We start from the raw sequence: 15,011 nt of genomic DNA on the forward strand, positions 1-15,011 counted from the left end.
GCCATTGCATAGCGCAGTTAAGAGTCTGGGTCTGGTGTCACATGGAGGCCAGGCAAGGATGGGAAATTTCCTTCTCTAAAAAAAAAGACATTAGTGATAGTTGTCATGGTCACCATTACTGAGACTAGGTTTCAATTCCAGTTTTTTTTTAAATTAATTTAACTGTCATGGTAGGATTTGAATCCATGTCTACAGAGTATTAGTCTGGGCTTCTGGATTACTAGCCAAGTGACATTGCCACTAAAGAACCATGTCCCCTAGAATTATTCTGTCCCACTGTTCCTTACAATCCAATAAAATTGAGACCAGCTCTTCAGCTACACAAGGCCACATCCCTCCCTTCTCCACCAAGCCAAGCTTCTGCACTTCCCCAAGCCACCTCTCTCCAATCTCCTTTCCTGCTCTCTAATTGGATGCCCTCACCCAATTTCTCCAGCCAGAGAATCTCCTGCAATAGTTCAAGACTCCACACAGTTTCTCTAATGGATTATCCCAGACACCACCACACCTTCCTCCTTCAGCCTTACAACCAAATAGCAGGACCAGAAGTCATGATTCATCACCCATATGCATCCTGTATGGATATTATTCAAGCAATTAAATAATTTAGTCAAAGGCTTGTGAAATAGAAGACAGCTGCGAATGACCATCTGCGACACAATTTTCACATGGCTAATTTTACCCCTGCAGTTTAAAAAGAGAAGGATGCAACAGGCAAGTGTTCAAGCAGGAGAACCATAAAAAATTGCCAGTGAGAATTTGAACAGCTAAATAAAGCACTAAAGGATTATTTGTCTGCTGTTTCTACAGACATGCAACCTATTTAAGTGATGCCACAAAAAAAAAAGCAAACAGTAATTTCCAGAGTGACAAAACAAGAGAGGCAAGAGATTTAAATGACTAGTCATTCTCTGGACAGCCATGAATACAATAGGTGCAAATGGAAAGGTGGTTTGCAGTTTAATGGTTTAGTGTTGGACCTCCTATACACTTAGCCCTGCACTTCAGAGAATTGGACAACCTACAGCAGTGACCTAAAAAGTGTCTTTGCAAGATTCTCCAAATCCAATGCCAAGGTTGGCAGCCCAACCGCAGCATCCTCTCCCTATCTTCATGCCTATCTTCAAAGGGACCACTCAATGCCAACTCCACTTGACAGGATAAGTTGGCCGTATGTCCGACTCCAAACTTGGTCGCAGCAGGGAGACTTCCAAGAGCTCGGTGGAAGTGCTTTTAGAATGTCCTCAAAGCCTGCCTCAAGATATCAAACATCCTTGATGACTCACCGAAGCCCCTGGCCTGTGACTGACCAAAATGGAGGCGTCTTATTCAGGAAGGCATCAGAGATTTCCTGAATGTGTTGGAAAGCGCGCACAAGCCTCCAAAACATATCAACATAATCCTTCAAGCCCATCAGCCCTGCATGCAGCAGAGCCTGCAGATCACACACTGGACTCAGCCGTCTCAGAACTGACTGAAGCAGAGCGGAAGTCATCAATGACCGAGGGATTTCCCAAAACCAAGGGAGAGTAGATAGAAAAGTAGATACTGCTTCTCACCATGATCAGTTCTTAAATCCCCAATTTAATCAAAGTGAGACACTAGTCTCAAGACCAAAAAGCTCTACTAGACACCATCTCCCCAACCCTCAGCTCAAATTGTAGTGTGCCTATGACAGAGCCCTGGGTAACAGGATGGTGCTCAAACTGAAAAATAGAATTTTAATTGCTCACACATCTAGCTTCAGAAATATTTACTTAAAACACAGTCTCTTAAATGGAGTCAACTGAAATTCAAGTAAAATTCTGGACGTTGTATGGTACCAATATCCACAATTCCTACACACCCATTTGTCGCCAGGAGTCAGTCCTGGGTTAGTCACTTTTGCAGGCCCAGTCCAAACAGGCATCCATTCCTGTCACAACACATTTCTACAGCATCTTCAGCATGAAGATTGAACTGGACTCTGACCAAGATGTTATTTTGCAAAAATCAGTAAACACTGTACCAACTAGTTGAACATAAAATCTACAAATAGTTTCTGAACAGCTCAAAATGGTGTTTCAATGGAGCAAAAGAACAACCCTCTGGGATCTGTAAAATGTTTGAATATTTAGAAATGCTGCCCAATGCCTGGATTCTGCAGTTCTATTTTGAAACAGATATCAAAAGAACACCAGGCAACAATATCCCCAAAAATGAAAGCAGTTGAATTACACACAAGCAACGCTTAAAATGGATCCAAGGGACACTCACTTCTACCACACAAGAATGAGATGAAAGGAAACAATAGCCTGAATAGTGGTGAACAATGAGAAGTTTGCCATAATGAAGGGCTGCAATGACACTGCAAGTTCAGGGGAGCCCTCATGTTTAAATCCAGGTGTGATGCACCCGGATGGACTCTGAACAGCCAGTGGGATTATTCTGTTGGAATTTGTTATGCAGAAACATGGGCTTAATTCCCCAGTATTTACACTCACATATTGATTTTTATTTTACTCCCAGGAGGGAGTAGAGCCTGCTCAGGAGCATATCCTTTTAAAATCAGCAGGAGTGTGAAAACACTCCCACTCCTCTGGCACCCCTGGCTCCTCCTGAGGCCACCATCCCACTAAACCAATTACCACCTGGCTCCTCTCCAGAACCAGCATTCCTAATCTAGGAACCCGCATGGGGGCTGGGGGGGGGGGGGCGGTGGCTGTCCCACAAAAATTCCAAAATTTCTGGTTATGTAAAGGACAGAATTAATTGCCCTTAAACATTCCATAACCTAGCACGTAGAGGTTCCAAGAGTTGTAAAGAAGTTGCGTCAAAGTCACAGCAAACAGTTCCTATCTCATCGCAATCTACATTTTACAAACATGTTAGCAGCTCAGTTCTCTCCCCCAATTTTAGTCAGGCAGATTTGTCTCCATGATTGTTAGCTTGAGAAAGGGGCAAAACTGTGGATGACTCCATCACTACAATGTATTGTGTAGCAGTATAACGAAACCCTGGCAGCATGTCATTTTAGAGATACTTATCTTAGCGCTGATGGTCAAGGGAGATCACAATGAGAACAGAATGACCGTGTATTCCTGCTTTCAGGCTAGTTCACAGAAGCAGGCAACCAAAAAAAGGTCAGCTTTGGTACACTAATGCAAAAGAACTTGGAGGATCACAAACGAGCTCTCACGTTGAATACTATGCCCAATAATCCAATAGAGTTCTATGAATCTAGAAATGAGTAAAAGTTAGAAATCAATTCTGACTTTGACCAACTTTGACTCCAAAATTTGGAAAAAAAGGTCATGAACCCATAATTCATTCCCACTCTCAAAAAAAGAGAACTGGCCTTTGTCAATAATTAAACATCTGACCTTAAAACTGAAATGTCCTCTTTTCAACTACAGCAGTCCCAAGAAAAACAGTAGTTTTAATTCCATAGTTGCAACAGTTCCCGAAACTACCATATAATCTGCTGCTAAAGTGTGGCTTTGTTGCAACTGGTACATTCTGGAAGAACTGGTTCCAGGCAAACTAGTACAATATGCACGCCATGGCGGAGTATTCCAAGTTTCAGAATAACCCACAATTGGACAGCTGGGCTGATGGCAGGTGTCATTTCCACTGTTCTTCCACTCAGGTAACAGTGGGATGACCTGGATGTACTCAAAACTTGCAGTTCCAGATTCCTCGAGATGAGCAATTAAAATATTCAATTCAAACAAAGTAAATTGAGGTGAAGGTCATGTCCCTATGTGTACACCTCCATGCATATTTTGATCTGCATGATAAAAATCAGATTTCAAAAGGGAAATTATATTCCTTTAATAAACCCCCCTCCCCCAGTCCCAAAAAGTGTGAAACCTGGTCTGTTCTATTAATTGCTTCCAAGTGGAGGACTCGAGTTTACAAAATCAGATGATATAAGCCCCTTGGCTAAGGAGGAAAAGTCAGCCAAATATTTGCATTCCTGATGAAATATGTGCACATCATATGAGATCAAGCACCGTCAGTTATGGTGCTATCCATGCGCAACTGTTGATCATTCACTGGCCATGTTTCTGAATGGAACAAAAAAAAGTTACCTCAAAAAGTATTACATGAACAATGAATGCCACTATATTAAGCATGAGTTAATGCCCCCAGGAGAGAAAATGAAGTATCTTGATGGGTGTGTCACATATCTACCATTGTGAAAAGGCCAAAGATCAATAAATAACTGCTTGTTTTGCCAACAAGGGCCTCTACGATATTATATCTTGACATCAGGAATTGAGCCATATTGCCCTCAGGTATGTGTGGAAACATCACAGCAACATGACCCTGATTCATCCAGGAGCAAAGGCTTAAACAAAAATATTGAGTAGCCTATCATTACATCTTTGCCCCATCCAAGCACCCTAGGTTGTCTGAAGGTTGCCAATTATGGTTCGCAAAGCTGCTTATAGGTCTCCACACTTCTATGCCTAGCAGTCTTTTCATATTATTACCATATCACCACAATGGGCAAGGAGCAGTGGCAAGACTCAAGAACTACTTTAGCCATTGTAGGGAACTGAACCCATGCTGCCAACACCATTAAGCACCACACTCAACCATCTGAGCTAGCCAGCTCTACCATCTTAAAATAGGATTGGAGAATTTAACCAAGTTCAGTCACACGTAGAAGACAATAACTCTCAGCATCAAGAATAACTCAGGCATACAACCTTGAACAGCAGCATCAGGATAAGCATCGAGGTCACGTAGTTTGTAACTCTTGAAATATTTCCAGTACAAAGCATTGACTATTCCAGATAGTCAAGTTTGTAAGTGACTAATCCACCCTATTTTGTTTTTCCATTCAGGAACCCAAGCTAATCCAAGTGCAGTCAGTGATAAACTGCATGCACACTCGTAGTGATAGTTGAATCCATTAATTAGGCAGCAATTTGTACTAAGAAGAAAGGCCACTGGGAGTTGGAGAAAAGCAGGAGGTATCTGTTTCTAGGTTTGGGTAGATGGTAGAGGAATGGAGGTGCACAAAATGACATGAGGGAGATGGTCAGAAATGGCCTAATTTACAGATATCCTTGAAGACAAGAAAGATAGGATGAAAAGGGCAATAATTATAAAAAAGGACAAAAGGAACTTAACACACACCACCAGATTTCAATCAGATTCCAATGAGGGTGAAAGAGCAGTCAACAAACATTTGAAAAGGACATTGGCAAGCCCAGATTCACTACGGGAAAACACATCCCACCATACCAGGGCATTAAACCATATCACCATAGACATGGCCCTTTTGAAATGCAGGTCACCTGATAAATGCAACAGCCAGCCAATTTTCTGGACAGCAAGGCCACAATTTAAGATAGTTAACCAGTTAAGCAGATTTGAGAAATTTGTTGGCTAGCATGCTGGGAGAACTGTAGCATGGGGTCTAAGCCATATCCGTTTAATGTCTTATTTAACGGAAATCAGAACATGCTCTACTGCATGGATGCATCAGCCTTGACCATGTTCTGAAGACCCAGGTAGAAGCTTGAACCCAACCCTTTGACTGAGGCAAGAGTGCAGCCAAATTACATTCCAGCAGTTCAATTCTTCAACTAACAGTTTTGGTTCACAAGACTCTATGGGTGAGTGCTTTAGGTGGTGATAACTTTGAAACAGATTGAACCTTGGTTGTCTTCTAACAATAAGCTCACTACTCAAAGGAAAGATGACAAAAAAAAACTATAAAAAGCCAAGGTGGCCTGAAGTGATTTAGATGCACATGCGCACACACTCGAGACAGTGGCAATAGCTGAAGTTAGTGGCTTTGGTCTCTTCAAATTTAACTGTAGATAATAACTCACCCAGAAATGGTTTGTCAGACCTGCAATCTGGGAACACAGAAGGAAATTCTATAAAGTTGTAAGAAGCAGTGAGTGGAAAAGAAGGAGAGCAGGGTGTAGTCAGCACAAATGTGAACTCTGTCCACAGTATTTGAATGATATCACCAAGGTGCAGCATGTAGATAAAAGGAAGAGGGAGAAGTCAAAAGGAGACTGTAGGCAGAGCGTAACTTCTCCAGTAAAGGGCTAGGTAAGTGGAACTAAACAAGGTCTTTTTCACTGTTGATCAATAAATAAAAGGAGTCACAAGATGTTATCACTGGTGACAAATGGGCCATTTCAGTAGATCTGGAAACAGGAGTGCAGAGAGTCAAGCATGGAATTGTGGAAAAGATGGACAGGGATTGGAGAGGCAACATGTTCAAGGGGAGGAAAAAAGAGTAGAGATTGGATAAGGTTTTTGTAGTAAATTATAGCTTGGATAAAAATAGGACTGTAGCTTTAAGAATAATCCAGTGTCGTAAGATCACATGATTTGTGTAAACCAATGTGTTAGCAGTGCAGGGAACCTCTTCAAAAAAGTGGTTTTTTTTATGGAATTTGATGCATACGTGTAGTTGTTGCTGCTGTCTTGTAAATAAAGTTAAATATGTCAACCAAGAAAAGTTGTCTGAAGATTAACTCTAACAAACTGGCGACGAGGATAAGATTCAGTGCTGTACCTCGCCCAGCGATTGTGAGTATCCAAGTTCATTAAAAATATAAAAAGATGTATCCATCTGAAACTCCAGAGTTTGGCAGAATCAATCCCTTTGAGCCAGCCACAGACTGATTGTTCTCACGTAGAACATCTCGAGTTCTTTCAAGCAAACAAAATCATGAGGGAGGAAAAGAGGAGAGCGATTCTCCTGAGTATTTGTGGGAGTAAGACCTATAGTTTAATTCAAATCTGGGGCACAGGGGTCTTGTCAAGCTTTGAAAACTTAGTGAATTAATAAACCTTGTTAAGGGACATTTCCAACCCAAGCCCTCTGTCACAACGCAAGAGGTTCAGATTCAATTTATGGAATACATAGTGTCTGGGGAGACAATTGCTACCTATGTGGCAAAATTAGAATTACTAATGGAATATTGCGATTTCGGTGGAACTCTGAATGACATGCTCAGAGATAGTTTAAGTGGCATGCAGGAAAACACTATTCAGCAAAGATTGCTAGCTGAAGTGAATCTTGATTTTAAGAAAGCATTAGAAATAGCACTACCAAAAGTGCTATAAGAGATTCAAAAGCAATTCAAGGGGCACAAAATGGCACTGTTCTCCTCGTTGGGTGGAATAATCAGCCAAAAGTATTGCAAAAAGCTGAGACTCCAAGCAGGGAACAGCTCCCGCTAACCGAAAAAAGAGGGGAAACAGCTTAGCAATTAAATTGAAAAATAACTTCTCATCGATGTCTTCTAGCGATTGGCAATTTTAAAAATTAGTATGTTATTTTTGTCACAGAAGTGGACACAAATGAGTGCAAAGCTAAATTTAAACAGGCCTCCAAACAACAATCGAAGTCCAATGAAGTATTTAGTGTAGAAGAGCCAGAAACAACCAACTCTGACATTTATTCATTATTCAACATGAAAGTTGAGAAGACAAAGCCAATATTTGTTACAGTGTGTGAATGGTAAACCCTTAAAATGTAAGTAGACATAGGTTTTTCCACCACTGTAATAGCAGAACACACTTTCAGATATTTAAATAAAGGTGACAATTAAATTTGGAACAAAACACCTGCCAAGTTGAAATGTACACAGGCGAAGAAATCCAAGTACAATGGTATCACCAGAGCAACTGATCATTATAGGCACCAAAAATTGGCACAGCTACCAGTGATGGTGGTAGAAGGTGAAGGATTTCAATGGCGTGATTGGTTGGAGATTAAACTAAACTGGTTCGAAATCTTCCAGTTGCAAGCAGGTGGACTACCAGAGCTGCTAAAAAAAAAGTCTTCAAGGATGAATTGGGAAAAGTCCAAGGCCTACAGGCCAAGATTTACATGCTTTCAAGAAGCAAGGGGTTGCTTTTGGGTCCAAGATTAATACCATACACCCCAAAAGGGAAGGTTGATGCTGAGCTGAGCCAGCTAGACAGGCTGGGTGTCATAAAAGCAGTTCAGTTCTCAGTGGGCAGCACCCATAATTCCTGTCCTTAAACCAGACCAGACCATCCAGATTTGTGGGGACTATAAACAAACAGAGCAGCCAAACTGGACATGTACCCTATTCCCAAGATTGAAGGCCTCTGTCCCACCTACTAGTTTGGCATAAATGTATATAAAGCTTGACATAAGTCATGCATATCAGCAACGGGAGCTGGAGGGCACCTCTCAGGAATTCGTAACCATAAATACCTCAAAGGGCTATATCAGTATACACGCATGCCCTTCGGTGCTTTCTCAACCTGTACCATTTTTCAGAGGACAATGGAGCTTACTACAGGGACCTCCTAAGGTTGTGATCTACCTGGACAACATACTGATAACTGGATTCACAGAAAAAGGAACACTTGGCTAACCCAGAGGAAGTCCAGAAGTGATTTTTAGAAGGAGTGCACCCAAAGGGGGAAGAATGCATTTTTCAGGCAAATGAAGTCATTTATTTGGGCCACCAGGTAGATGCCCAAAGGTTATACCTGGTCGAAGAAAAGGTTAAAGCAATAAGAGGCACCTGCACCCAAGAACATGTCTGAACTTAAAATCGTTTTTAGGGATGATAAATTATGGGCAATTTCTACCAAATTTATCCACAGTTCTAGTCCTCTACATTCACTGCTAAGAAAAAAAAAGTGTTGGTTTTGGGAGGCACCCCAACAGGATGCCTTCATGAAATTAAACTTTACACTCTTCAAACTTGTTAGCACATTATGACCAGATGAAGGAATTGGTGCTAACCTGCAGTGCGTCCCTCGATGGAATGGAAGCAGTACTAATCTCACAAAATGGAAGATGGCACAGAGTGGCTGATAGCCTATATATCCAGGTCACATACCACAGCTGAAAAAGGATATTAATCAGATAGAAAAAGGAAGGTCTGTGATTATTTTTGGTGTAAAAATAATTCCTCTAATGTGTGCACAGGCGACATTTCAAAATAGTGCCAGACCACAAACCACTTTTTGGACCATTTAGTGAGGAAAAGGCTATACCCCCCCCCCACCCCCCCCCACCCCCCACCGCCCCCACCGCTCCCCCCATCCAATAGCCTCCTCAAGAATACAAGGAAGGGCCCTAATTTTGGCAGCATATGAATATACCTTTGTACGTAGACCAGGGATTCATATAGTAAGTGCCAATGCCCTAAGTCGCCTTCCTTTGCAAGAGAATGATGACAATGTCCCAATCCCAAAGAACTCGTATTAGTGATGAATTTTGTAGATTCCTCACCAGTCTGTGCCAGGCAGATAAGAAACTGGACAAATCATGATACAGTCCTGTCAAGCGAGAGACGAAGTATTACATTGTTGGTCCCAAGAACCAGTCTCTGATGAATTGAAGCCGTTTTTCAAATGGAGACACGAGATGAGCAGTCAAGGTGGTATTGTATTATGGGGTGCATGGGTAGTAGTTCCTGTACAAGGAAGGGAACCACTTTTGGTAGAGCTACACTGTGCCCATCCAGGGATCTCCCGAACGAAGATGATAGCGGAGTTCTCTTTGGTGGCCAGGGATGGATTGAAAATGTGGTAAAACACTGCATGCAATGTCAACAGCTGCAAACGTGGCAGCATGATTTCACCAATGGGAGTAGCTTGGTAGGCCCTGGTTACGTTTGCACATTGACTGTCAGTCCTTTCCTTGGAGCCACATTTCTACTGATTATAGATGCACATTCCAAGTGGTTAGATGTTTGAGTAAAGTCACCAATGTCAGAAGCTACCAAGGAAAAACTATGTCAGAGCTTCGCCATCCACAGATTACCTGTGGCAATCATCTCAGGTGTCAACCACGTGAAGACTGTTCCGTACCATCAGTCATCAAACGGTCTGGCGGAAAGGGCAGTACAAACTTAAGATGGGAAAAAAAAAGTTAACAGGCAATTCGTTGGAGACCAAACTTGCTCACTTTCTATTTCACTACAGAACATCCAACCCCCCCAGAATTACTGATGAGGCACTGTCTTTGGAAAAGACTAAGCCTAATACTTCCCAATTTGGAGGGGAAGGTGGAGAAAAGTCAAGGGAACCAAAAAGCAACTCATGATTTGCATAGTCATGAATGACAATTTACTGTTGGAGAAGCAGTAAATGTAAAGAATTTTGAATTTCAGTGGAGGACTGAAGTGGTTACCTGGTAAAGCGAGTTCTGTGACCAGACCATTGTCATACCACATGGAAGTGGAGGCCCAGATCACCCGTAAAAATGTAGATCATTTGAGAAAAGAGAGAGACACCCTGACAAAATAATATTCCATATTTAACCATTACTGAACCAGTGGCTTCTGTTGCTCAACCAAGGACACTGAACTGCATATGCCTAACGTTAATGTGGTTCCTACAAAAGAACCTGAAGTCATGAATCTGCAACATTCCACATAGATCAGGAAACCACCTGAAAGACTGAACTTGTAATTTATGACCTGTGTAAATATTGTAATGTCATGAGATAAATATCCTTATAAATACAAAAAAAGTGTACAGAAAAAACGTAAAGGGAAGGAATGCAGCTATAGTTTGGATAAATGTAGGATTATTCTTAAAGCTACAGTCCTACGTTGTAAGATCACATGATCTGTATAAACCAATGTGCTAACAGCACAGGGAACCTCTACAAGAGTTCTTCTTTAGTTAGAGTTTGATGCACGTGTGTAGCTGCTGCTGCCGTCTTGTAAATAAAGTTAAAATGTTTCCATTAAGAAAAAAGTTGTCTGGAGATCAATAACAATTTTCAAATAAAGGAGGGAAGGAATGGTGGTTTTGCAAGAGGGACAATGCAAGTGGTTCCTCTCCACTGGTAATGTTAAATGGAAGGAAACCAATTAGGAGGAAGGAGAAGGAAAGAGTGGATAAGATTAGCTTGTTTTGGGGGGTGGGAGGGGGAAATGCATGATGGTGAGAGAAATTGGACAAGTGTGGGTGCAGGGCTAAAACAGCAGGAAAGAAAGAAAGGGATAGTTGGCAGTGAAGAAAACAGCTACTCATTGCTCTTTGCTTCCCAGGATGATCTTGGGAGTTTTGGCAGATTGGAGGAGAAATTAGTGAACCAGCCAGAAATGGTGACAGGACCAAGCGCAGGTTGCACTGGGTTCAAGGAAAGAGGGGAGTGATTGAAAAGACTAACAATTGAAAACAAAAATGGTGTTAGTGGTTTGAAAGGGCAGTTTAAAAGACTCAAATGCTTGTCCTTCCCCTACACCACCCATCCCCCACCCTCCAAAAAAAGGATTATAAAAGGCACCAGGGTTTGGAAGAGGGTGATGGATACATGGAAGGCAGAGATGTTCTTGTCTGTGATCAAGATGTTGTGTGTGGTGGCCAAGTAAAATGGCAAGGATAACCAGGTGGGGAGGCTTTGGTAAGGGGCAGGGTGTTGCTAGCCATAAGCCAAGTTCTAGTCAAAGCCAAGGTGTCAATGCTATTATCCAAACTAACCACCCAATTAGTGGTGCCAAGCATAACCAGGAACTGCCTAGTGTGTGAGCAAAGGTGACAAGGCCTGTCTCTGCCTCACAGAAGACAGCAGGCATTGCCTCAAGAAGGGCCAAAGTGGCTAGATGGAAAAGATAATGCCCAGAATCCAGTGCCAGACTGTTCGGGTTCCCAATTTGGCTGGGGGAGAAAAGATGGCAAGACAAAAGAAATCACATTCTCACCTGCTCTGGCCTGTTAAAATGCTCAAGGAGCTTAATGCGCTGTAACTGGAGGCACATCAGGTTTGCCATTCACCCAACCTTTGAAAAAAAATCAGAGAGTGAGTGTGTGTGTCTGGCAAGTACTGAGATCCAGAGACACACCCCACAGGAGTGCAATTTTTAAACCTGTTCTGGCCAGCAATTTAAAATCCAGCCTCATGTCCATTAGAGTAAACAGGGGCAAATACATTAAGATACTGAAATTTACACCATCATGGTTAACATTCTTCAGAGAATTTAGAAAACTGTTCAATTTTTTAAGAAAAGGGGCCACTGCCCAATCATGTGACAGTGAAATTTGGCTAAGTTTTCCAAAGAAAAATAGCATTGAAAGAATAAGAATGGTTACAGTACAAGAGACCATTCAGCCCTGTGTTCACACTAGGTCTCTGCAAGAGTACTTTGCCTATTCCCACTCCCAACCCTTCCTCTGTAGCCCTTCGAATTCTCCCTCCGAGGCAGATCAAATTTCTTTTTGAAAGCGACAACTGAATCTGTCCCCACACTTTCATGGAGGTCTTACGGTGCAGTGGGTAGCCCCTCTGAGCCAGAAGCTCCAGGTTCCAGTCCAGCCCCAGGACTTGGTCAAGGCAGGAGTGTTCATAACACAGCCAAAAAAGGCCGAGTATCAGCCTGCAGATCTCTCAAACACAGCAAGAGTGGGAGATTTTCCTGGTCAGCCAAAATGATGGAAATAAAGTTGGGAGCCTCTACGGTCACTATCCATAGTGCCAGACTACAACACGAATGTGAAAAATGCCAGGTTGCCACAGCAACTCTGGCTAAGAGGCTGGTGATGTGTTAGTCAATGCATTGCAAATCCTAACCACTCACTGCATAAGTTTCTCCTGCTTGTTTTTTTTATTTAAACACCTTAAATTGGTGCCCTTTGGTTCTCCACTTAGAACCATAGAAATTTATGGCACAGAAAGAGGCTATTCAGCCCATCAGGTCTGTGCCAGCTGAAAAAACTAGCTGCCCATTCTAATCCCACTTTCCAGCACTCAGTCTGTAGCCTTGCAGGTTACAACACTTCAGGTACAGATCCAGGTACCTTTGAGGAATTGAAGATTTCTGCCTCAACCACCAAACCAGGCAGCAAATTCTAGATACCTACCAGCCTTTGGGTGAAAACATTATTTCTCAATAGCCCATTGAACCCTTCTACCAATCATTTTAAATCTGTGCCCCCTGGTAATTCACCTCTCCACTAGAGGAAACAAGTTTTCCCCATCTCTTATCTAGGTCCCTCAAGTCACCCCTCAACCTCATCTGCTCTAGGTAGGTTAGGGTTGCTTTCCTCAAAGCTGCAATTTTCCAACCCTGCAACATTCTTGTTAATCTCCTTTGTACTCTCTCCAGAGAAATTGTCCTTCCTGTATAATGTGAAGAGAACTGCATGCAAAACTCCAGCTGTGGCCTAACCACACATTTTACAGTTCCAACATTACGTCCCTGCTTTCGCATCCTATACCTTTGTCCAATAAAAAAAAGCATTGTATATGCTTACTTTACCACTTTATCTATCTGTCCTGCTACCTTCAGGAGCCTGTGGACATGCACTCCAAGGTGTACTACTTCTATCCCTCTCAATATCCTCCAGTTTGAGTATTCCCTTGCTTTGTTTGCCTTCCCAAAATGCAAAACCTAATTTCTCCGGATTGAATTCCATATGCTACTTTTCTGCCCACAACCAAAGCATTGATATCATTTGAGTCAATAGCTATCCTCTTCACTATCAACTACATGGCCAATGTGTGTCATCTGCAAGTTTCCCCAATCACACCTCCCACATTTAAGCCCAAATCATTAATATACACAATAAACTGCAAGGGATCCAACACCAAACCCTGTGAAACGCCACTGGAAACCACTTTCCATTCACCAAAACATTCAATCATTACTCTGCTTCCTGCCACTGGGCAGATTTTGGATCCAACTTGCCACATTCCCCTGTATCCCATGGGCCTTTACTTTTGACCAGTCTGCCATGTGAGACCTTGTCAAATGCCTTACTAAAATCCATGTAGGCCACAGCCACTGCACTCCCCTCAATCCTTCTTGTTACTAACAGAATTGAATTTGAGGAAGACAGACACTGCTTTCCCTCAAGGGCATGCTGACTAATCCATGCTTAAGTGACAGTTTAATGCTGTCTCAGAATTAACTAAATTTGCCCACCACTGACAGCAGACTGACCAGCCTATAATTATTGGCCTATCCCTTGCACCCTTTTTAAAACAATGGTACAACATTCAGGCCTCCAATCCTCTGGTACCTTATCTGTATCTCGTGAGGATTGGAAAATAATCCTCAGAGCATCCACTATTTCCTCCCTAGCTTCCTTTAACAGCCTGGGATAGAATCCATCCAGCCAGTACTTCCCTCACTATGCTTATTGTATCTAATATTTCACACTAACTAGAAAGTCTGCATCATCCTTTTTGCACCAGTCACCTTCCACATCCCTGATAAGGTAAGAGTAGGGCCTAAGTTAGCTCCTTGTTCTTAATGTACCAAAAACATCTTTGGGTTTTCCTTGATTTTACATGCCAACGTTTTTTCATATCCTCTTGGCTTTAATTTTTTACCTCATCCCTGTATTTTCTATTCTCCTCTAGGCTAACAATTTTTGTGACTTGACTGTCACAAGCTTTATTACTATTAGTGTGGCTACCCCTCTCTTCACTGCTGAACTGAAACCATATGGCCTCATTTGATGATTTAGTACAACATCCCTCCTCAACTGTAGTTGATTTTTTTAAACCAATACCACCAACACTAGCAGCCCCCCCCTCACTTTAACCCCGTCTTGCCTGAACACCCTATATCCAGGATGTTCAACTGCCAATTTTGCCCCTCTTTTAAGCTAAGTTTGCGTTACAGCAATGGCATCATGCTGCCATGTGTCCTCAGCTCTGTTATACTCCTTGCATTTAAATACATACCTTTTTTAAACTGCCAAATTCCTGTACTGTACACTTTTTAAACCTTTATTTCTTCCGTCTTGCAGAGTCACTCACTAATTTTCCATCTCCCACTCCAGATTTGTCCAATCTGAATATGCCCTCAGGTTCCCATCCCCCTGCCAATCTAATGTAAACCCTCCCCAACACCATTAGCAAATCTCCCTGCGAGGAGATTTGTGCCAGTCCTGTTCAGGTGTAGGCTGCTCAGCTTGTACAGATCCCACCTTCCCCAGTACTGGTCCAATGCCCAAGAAAATCAGAAGCCCTCCCTCCTGCATGATCTCTCCAGCCACGCATCATCTAGTGTATTCTCCTATTTCTATGCTCACTAGCACGT

The 15,011-nt window shown here is 42.3% G+C and overlaps 1 protein-coding gene across 4 annotated transcripts in view; it reads right to left on the reverse strand.

Annotated features, from left to right (window-relative positions):
* LOC121289089 (elongation of very long chain fatty acids protein 1-like) overlaps positions 1 to 15,011 on the reverse strand; it is a 76,540-nt gene that overhangs the window by 37,680 nt on the left and 23,849 nt on the right. The window contains exon 1 of one of the 4 annotated variants that reach the window (XM_041208117.1): positions 3,363 to 3,385. The exons of the other annotated variants lie outside the window; for them this stretch is intronic. The gene's annotated coding sequence lies outside the window, so the exon portion shown is untranslated. Of the gene's footprint in view, positions 1 to 3,362; positions 3,386 to 15,011 lie in introns of those variants that run through there. 4 annotated transcript variants of the gene reach the window in all.

This window comes from Carcharodon carcharias, chromosome 16 (assembly GCF_017639515.1).
Source record: "Carcharodon carcharias isolate sCarCar2 chromosome 16, sCarCar2.pri, whole genome shotgun sequence".
In the NCBI taxonomy this organism is placed as follows: domain Eukaryota; kingdom Metazoa; phylum Chordata; class Chondrichthyes; order Lamniformes; family Lamnidae; genus Carcharodon; species Carcharodon carcharias.